This window comes from Labeo rohita, unplaced genomic scaffold (genome assembly GCF_022985175.1).
Source record: "Labeo rohita strain BAU-BD-2019 unplaced genomic scaffold, IGBB_LRoh.1.0 scaffold_304, whole genome shotgun sequence".
NCBI lineage: Eukaryota > Metazoa > Chordata > Actinopteri > Cypriniformes > Cyprinidae > Labeo > Labeo rohita.
The window spans coordinates 24196-32706 of record NW_026129222.1 but is presented as its reverse complement, the minus strand read 5'-3'; the positions used below and the strand labels follow the sequence as shown (position 1 = coordinate 32706).

At 35.6% G+C, this 8511-nt stretch overlaps 1 long non-coding RNA gene across 4 annotated transcripts; it reads left to right on the top strand.

Annotated features, from left to right (window-relative positions):
• Nucleotides 1-540: 540 nt before the first annotated feature.
• On the top strand, nt 541-8511 carry LOC127160250 (uncharacterized). Of its 4 annotated transcripts, none has more exons than XR_007826683.1 (5): nt 541-4678; nt 4951-6313; nt 7196-7505; nt 7654-7813; nt 8192-8511. It is a non-coding gene; the product is annotated as an uncharacterized LOC127160250 (long non-coding RNA). The 4 variants fall into 4 exon arrangements; XR_007826681.1 differs by having other exon boundaries at nt 541-4997; nt 5795-6313; XR_007826682.1 differs by having other exon boundaries at nt 541-5852; nt 6194-6313.

The window sequence follows — 8511 nt, the reverse complement described above, 5'->3', positions numbered from 1 at the left end:
CATTACAAAAGGAGACAACTGCTGAATAGGTTTGTATTGTGATGTAAACATGGACCCAGCCAGAAATAGAGAAGTGGCTGAAAGAGGAAGAAGAGTGGCTGGGAGGGGGCGAGGAATACGTATGCGTGGTGGAAGAAGAATATTCTTGTATTTTGGAATTACTTAGTGCAAAAAATAAATAAATAAATAAACAACATAAAATATTGACGAATTCTGCATCATGTCTGATTCATTCCAGTAACATATATTGCAGTTATAAACAATATATATTGCAATTATAAACAGAGATGTGTCCTTGTTTTACACAAGAAAACACTGTGTCATGCTACATGTTGTTAGTGTTTTTTAGGTCATTGTTTTGTGGGTGACAAAGTGTGTTTGTCAGCTGTCAACCTTTGCTAGTGTTCTGGAAGAATGAGTTTATTTGAGACCTGAATAAAGTGTTTTGGTAGTTGTAGTGCATTTTGAATGTGAAATGAACTGCTTTGCCAAGCTGAAAGTCGGTTAGGAGAATTGTGTGAAGAGTTTTGCAAAAGTGACCTAAGTATTGAGAAATGTGTCCTAGCGTCTGTAAAAAACTGTAACACAATTTGTGTTGTTTTCACACAATATTCAGTCAATTACCACGTGTCTAAAATGCATACATTTTCTTTTCATACAAGCTTACCCAAAACCAAAATCATGGATCTTTTTAGTCTTATTTGTAAAAATACAGCATGTCAGAAATGAAGATCTAATGATCCAAACCTTAAATACAGTATAAAGCTTCTACTTCTGCAATAACAACAGCTCAAAAGTATTGAAAAATATTTCTATATAAAATATTTTAACAACTAATAAGCATTTTTAAGTAACAGATCAATGAAATATTTAGAAATAGCTGATTCCATTCTCATTTAGAGGAATAAACAGGTGTTGAAGCTTTTTCCATTACATCAACATAAAAAGACCTCTTTGAATTGGTTTTGTGGATGCAGAACAACACAAAGAATCAAGGAGAGAAAAAATAATGTCTGGGAAAGGGAGAGAAATAGTTGTAGGAGGTAGAGGAGTAGTTGGATCAGAAAAAAGGAAAGAAAAGGTAGGGGAGAGGAGAGGAGTAAGAATGTGTGCTGGACTGTGCATTTTTATGTTTGTTTTTTTCGCCTTACACATAAGCTTATGTCTGCCATGGAATATAAAGGGTACAGGGTAATTGTGACTTTTTTTATCTCACAATTCTGATAAAGTCTGAATTGCAAGATGTAAACTTGGAATTCCAAGAATATACATCCGAATTGTGAGATACAAATGGTCATAATTATCATATTTTCTTGTTTTTCTGTGACGGAAACAAGCTTGCATAGTAACCTAAGGCCACGTATGTTGGAATTTCTGTCGATCACTGGCATCAGCTATCATAGGGCACCATCCACATCCAACCCCGACCCACTGGAAAGGAATTGCGATCAATGTTCCAATCGAATTTCTGCATAGAGGACCCTATCTTTTTCTATTGTACATTCTATAAAGTAATAATGACTCACTCAGTTTTAGATAGTATATTGCCAAGAAAGAACACATTGAACACCTAAAAATGTAAAATGGGTTTCTGTTTAGGGTAAAATCAAATCAAATCAAAAACAAAAAAAACAAAAAACAAAAAAAAACAACACCACCACCACCAACAAAAAACAATAGATTTAAATATTTTCTGTTATATTTGGGTAGAACTGAAACATGACAATCAATGCAGCTTTTGTAAAGCCATCGACTGTTAGTATTTTGACAGTCACTGTGCTATGACTGACTATATGTTTCTGTTGGATAGAAACTAGTGGTAATGTTTTGACCAAATGACTCGTTTTTGAATCAGGTTTGCTGTGTTTTGATAGAGTTGGTATATGTAGAAAAAGGTATTCAGCATTTTGAAATGTAGAGTTTGTATTTATTTAACAGAATATGGTTTTGGCCAGAAAATGAACAATTTGGCTAATTGTGTGATGTAGGTGTGTTGCTGTGTTAAGAGTTTAGAAAAAGTACTTCAAGTATTGGTAAATGCTTGTTAGCAATTGAAAAAAACTGTAAATACACAACATCAGGGTTAATGGTCATCTCTGTTCTTATCACAGGTTTAGGGACCCGCTCTGTGAAAGTAAGAAGTATGAAAATCCAGTTCACAGAGAAAAATTGTGTGAAAAAAATGTTGTGACCATAGTACAGTGATGGTATCAGATATTAATGTTGGGTAACACTTTAGAATACAGTCCCGTTATTAATGAATAACTACACAGGAATAAATGACTAATGCACTATTAACATTCTAATAACTACTATTAACTTACAAGAATCTCTGACTGACAAATCAGTAAGTCATAGCACTGAATGTGGTAGTTCACTATTAGCTAATCAGTAACTACTATTTTTTTATATATCTTCCAGAGAACTACTAAGAACGACTATATATATGTTCATAATTAATGTAAATAATGCAAAATCCATAATTAATTCTAAAGTGATGATCATGGTAACCCACTAGTAATGACTCAGGTATTACCAAATACTTCAGAAGGAATTACTAATTATTTGGATCCGTATTCTAAAGTGAAGATCATGACGACTAAAGTCATTAAAAACTATTGAGGTTTTTGTAAGGTTCTGGATAGTCATACTTCCGATGGCTTTGGTAACACTTTATTCATTACTAGTGGGTCACCATGATCTTCACTTTAGAATATGGATCCAAATAATTAGTAATTCCTGTTGAAGGATGTAGTAACACTTGAGTTATTACTATCCAAAACCTTACGTACACTGTAAAAAAAAAAAAAAAAAAAATGTAAAAAAAACGGTGATACACCATTAACTGAAGTAACGTGTTTGCACAGCAATATGAGAAATGGTATACTGACTATACAATGCCAAAAAATGCTTAAATTGTAATCTGAAATTTCATGTTTTATCTGTGTAATTAACAAACACGCACAGACCATTAAATTAAATACCATTCTTTGACTGTGAATTGAAATAACGTTTAAACCCTTATTTCATGAAACATGTTTTAACTGTAGATGTAAAAAAACATGGTTAAACAGTTACTTAACTAACTAAAATTTGACTGTAGATATACATAACATGTAAACCCATTATTTAAGAAAGAATGTTTTGACTGTAAACTTAAATAAAGTTTAAATTGTTGTTTAACAGATTTTGACTGTAAATTGAAATAACTTGTGTCAGCCAATATTTAAAAAAAATGAACTGAAATGGACCATAATTTTGAATTACGTGTACAGCACTTTATTTTAAAATTCCCACCCCAGGTTTAAATGTTTCACTTGTAAAAATGATTTTAAATATAATATACATATGGTATCATGATTATGGCTGTTATTTTCCATTAAGCTATGACAACAAAAATGAATTTATTACAGACAATCAATATTAATTGGTCCCCCTGTATTTTCATGTAATGCAATAAAGTTTCTGTTGTAATTAACAACAATCTTAAATCTAAAAACAGCAATACCAATTCAAACATTTAAACTTATTCCATTAATAATAAAATAAGTAAATACATAAAAAAAAAATCTAGACATCTCAAAACATTATGCTATAATTTTTTGTATAAAACAACATCAACAAATACAATTAATATCATCATTGCATTTCAAGTCTTCCACACACAAGGGTTTGGACAGACCAATGGGTACAACTCCAATGCATCTTGGTGTTGGTTTTGGTCCTTTAAAAGAAAGCGAAAGATAGAGAGAGAGAGAGAGAGAGAGAGAGAGAGAGAGGTTACACATCTCAATTGTAAAAGTTTCAATTTGAAGTAAAAGTGAGGTTATGTGTGTCCTAAATTTCACGCATCACTCCACGTGTCCTTGAGAGATGTACTTCTTTTTTTGAAATGAAAAAGGTTTACACAGTTAGAGGGTAGCTAAATTTGGATTGCTACAAATAAATTTAGACAGTGTGACACAGACCTCGTTGTGATTTTAGAGACAATTTAAAAATCAAAAATCCAAAATATTTTCTGGTAATTGCGTACCTCTACATGTTGTGGATTGTTATTGTCCTGTCTTTGATGTAAATTATGGCCGCCGCCATCTTTGATTTGAACAATGCTGTAAGAAAAACAGCGACAAGCGACAAGTTCATCATTAAGTTCATCATTAAGTTCATCATTATAAAGTTCAGCAAGATATTACCTGCCAGTGGAGATGAAACGCAGCCTTTATTTCCGCACTGGCACAAAAATTATGGTAGTTGCTTCGATGGGAAAGCGTGACTGGATGTACACAGAGTTATTGGCACCTCACGTTAACTCCATCAGGCAACGCACACAAGGTCTCTGCAGGACCTGATTTGCTCACATCACAGTAAGGTTAGGAGTGAGGTTAGGCCGTCCTTTTCGTTGCATGATTTTAAAACACCCTATGCCTGCTGTCACGTTTATAGTTTTTATTGTATGACGTGACAAGTTGAACGGTGCGTGTTTTCCATACTGCATGTGGTTGCTCGCTACTTCACTTGAATTCAGGCGTCAGTTCGTTTAAAAAATCTATAAGTAAAAGTTTCTCTCAAGTAGGCTAAGTAAAGTGTGTGAACGTGATGGTATTAAGCAACATATTCTGCTGTGTGGATCCCCAAAGTGACAGAACGACAACAAATCAACACTGGACCTTGATGTCAAGTAAGTGTATTTTTTTATTCAAGTGAACTGCCATCCAGCGTTAGTTTAAATGTTAATGGCAAACAGGTGGAAATGGCTAATTACATAAGCTTTAAATTGTAAGCGAATCATCTTGTAGTTTAGATCATGCAAGTTGCTAGACTGTTTGTTGAAAGATTTTGAAGTGATATTTGGGCTACAGAACTGTGTAGTTATTTTTATTTATTTTGTTTTATTGCTGCAGAGTTTGGTTCTGGTTGGTTGTTTTATTTATTTGTATTTTTTTTTTTTAGAACTTAAGGAAGCAGACTCATTGGATGGACAAATTATTTCGTATCAGGTTTGTTACCTTCAACTATATTGATGTATTTGTGCAATTGTGATTGCTCTCTTAAGACAGTTAAGGGATAGGTTAGTCATCAGGGCCAGTTGCATAAACTTAGCCTCTATGTTAAGACAGTGTCTTAAGAGCTAGTTTGACCAGCTAGCAGTTAGCCAAAGGGTAATCAGTCTTATTTTTTGGATTCAACTTAGACTAATCTACATTTTTATGTAACTGAATTTAAATAATGACGACCAGCTTTAAAGAAAAAAAATAGCTGGCTTACTTTTAAGACTAGTCTTAACCTTTTATGCAACTGGCCCCAGATCTTACACTGACATGAAACGAATGCTCACAATCCATGTTGTTTCCCAGACTGCAAACTTAAGTTCACAAAATACAGTGCTCTCAAAGCTCATGTTTATTGCCATCACAAAAGACAACAAACTCAATTGGATGATTCAGTGGGCACATTTGTTTGCAACAGTTCAAACTGTCAGCAGAAATGCCCAGCCATAAACAAAGTCCTTTCTCATCTTAGGTCACATTTAGCAACGGGAGAGGTGGTATGTTGTCCTTTTGAAAAATGTGCCAAAATATTCAGTTTAAGATCAAGCTTTTCGGCCCATGTTTCACAAAAGCACAGGACTTCAACATTTGCTAAATTAAAAACTACTTTATCTGAACAACGTTTTTTCTCAGCATGTTTTGATGTAACTGAGGATGGAGGTGATGAAAATGAATTCTCAGATTCGCTGACTAAATCTAACACACAGTCATTGTACATGAAAATACTTTGTCTGTTTTATATGCAGCTGCAAGCCAAATACCTGGTGCCATCGTCAACCATTCAGATGATTGTAGAGGAATTAAGTAATTGAAATGATATTGGTCATCAGTACACAAGGAAAATACTAGCCATAGAGGGTTTGAAAAGCCTAGGTGTGGAGACCATCGATGACCTACAGTTTCTGAAAGACCAGGATCTAGCTGGCTTCTTAAAACCAATTAAGCAAGAAAACTAATTGCCCAAGTTTTGAAATCAATGGTCTGCATACAAATGTATACAACATGCATTCACTTGACTTGACAAATAACACACCATTCTTATTTTATTTTGTATTTCGTAGCTGTATTCTGTACGTGTTGCACAGTATCTCAATGTTTGTTGATCTTTTGGTATCAATGCCAGTTTTGTTGTTTATGCCATTTAGATGTTACTTTCACTCAGCAAAACAGTACAAATGAGACATCTGCTGAATACACTTCTGATACATCAGGTTCACCTGGTCCTGGATGCTCCACTTCATCATCAAGCATTTCAACTGAAAGATGTGAGTAAACATCTGATCTGACATTAAACTAGCAACAAAAATTTTGAAGCCAGGACTTATAATTTGTCAATTCTGTTAATTCATACACTGCTGAGCCATTACATTATGACCACCCCAGCTTAGAGCAGTGAGTGCTGGTGTCACAGGTGCAGTTCAAAGAGTAGTATACAAACACACCATCTGAGGACCGGCTTTCAGTCAGTGGAGTGCTTTGTTTCAGAATAGGAAAAACTGTGATGGTATAGTGCCTCGGATCTTCGGTCTTCAAAGTGGCTCATCTTGTGGGTATGTGAGAATGTTTCAAAAGTGGTGCAACAAACCATCGTCCTACCAGCAATTACAAAAGTGGTGACCTGGGCAATGTGTCACAGCACACGGTTCATTGCAGCCTTCTGTAGTTATCATGGGGATGCAGCTGGGTAGTCGGCTATGCAGGCACAAGCGCGAAATGCTGCGAAAAACTCTGTGCTGTGACGCATTGCCCTGGTCACGACTGTATTGCTACTGGTGTTATGTCACACTGTGGCCCTGCAGCTCCCCTTTGGCATTACCGAACTGCAGACATTTCATGGCTGGATGATGGTTCGTTGTTTCTGAAACATACTCACTACAGCGACAGGTGAACCATCCACAAGGCAAGCCATTTCTAAGGTCAAAGTTCTGAGGCACAATGCTATCACAGTTTGTCCTTCATCAAAAGTACATTGGCAGCTTTTCCCATTCGAACACCAAGCACTCTACTGACTGAAAGCTGGTCCTCAGGTGGTGTGTGTCTCCTATAATATATATAAAAATGTACTGACCTACACCTCCCAAAGAAATGACATCCAATCTGGAAAGGAAACTGCAGAGTTACTTGATGAGTGGCCATATCTTTTCCAGCAAGCAGGAATGAAAGCACACTTTAAAGAGCTCACAGGCATTGACATGAACGACAGCTTTGAAGAAGCCACTACCAGTGAATTCAGAAGAATATCCGAGTACTTTCAGTCTCAGTGCACAGAGAGGGCAAGCAGAGCAGGGAGAATCCTCACCAAGATTTGAACTGGAGGGGATCATGTTTGTGGGGCAGTGATGTTGTTGCTCACCCATTTAAAAAATTATGAAGACCAGTTTCTTGTGATGGTAGAAGACACTTGTGTTCCAAACGATATATGCCCAGAGCAGCTTCCACCTACTCCAATAGTGTGTGGTGGGTATCATTTAATATGATCTCTTAATTTTTAGTCTTACACCACAATTACTAATTGTGGTTGACTTGATATGAAATCTGCAGAATTTACCTTTCGTAAATGTTATTGCTTGCTGATTTTTTTTTTTTTTCTTTTGTTTGTTCACAGGAGAGAACCCACTGACAGCCAGTGTATACATGGTAGCAGTAGACCAGATGATTGTAAATGAACATCTTTTGAGTTGTACTGAGGCCCTGTATTTGATATTTTCCCTCTACTACATATTGAACAGAAGTTACCCTGTAGAACTGGGAGAATTCTTGCACAGGTAAGTCATAAGCTGCATTCACTAGGTTAAGAAATGTGCAGAAATTAAGGCTATTGTTACTTTTATTGCGAGTGTACTCTGTCAACCTAAAAGTATTCGGTCTCGCATCAAAAATTGCTGCATTTGACTGGGGAGACTAACCGGTGTGGTCTTTTATTTTGAGCAGGGAGCTCTATGCTGTTTTGTATACAAAGCAGCAGTTGACTTTATTGCCTGTGCTTATCATTCATCACTGATAAAGTACACCAATGTTTTTGAGTAACTGAAATAAATGTGATAAGTGTGTGGCCTCAAATTAGATAATTTTGTAAATGCTTATTTATGTTTCCGTTCTTCTTTTGGTTTATTATAACTATAACTCTTTGTGTCCCCCCGCAGATGCAGGCATTCAGAAATGTGACATTCGTCTCCACGGTACAGGCCAAACTTTTTGGACTGTAACGCATGACTTTTGTTCCTTCAAAATTTGTTCTTTCAGTTTTATTTCCCCAGGACATGCTCTGTATTATTAGTATCCAGGCCCAACAGGGTCATTTTTATTTTAATTAATTTTTATTTTTTTTTAATGTAGCTACACATTTGTGTCTTGAAGCGTGTCTTTTGCTGGAAATGTTCTTAATAAAACAAAATGTTCTTATTTCTATGGTTTCATTTTAAAAGCTTGCTATATAGCTATAAACAGCTTGTTGGCTTGCTTC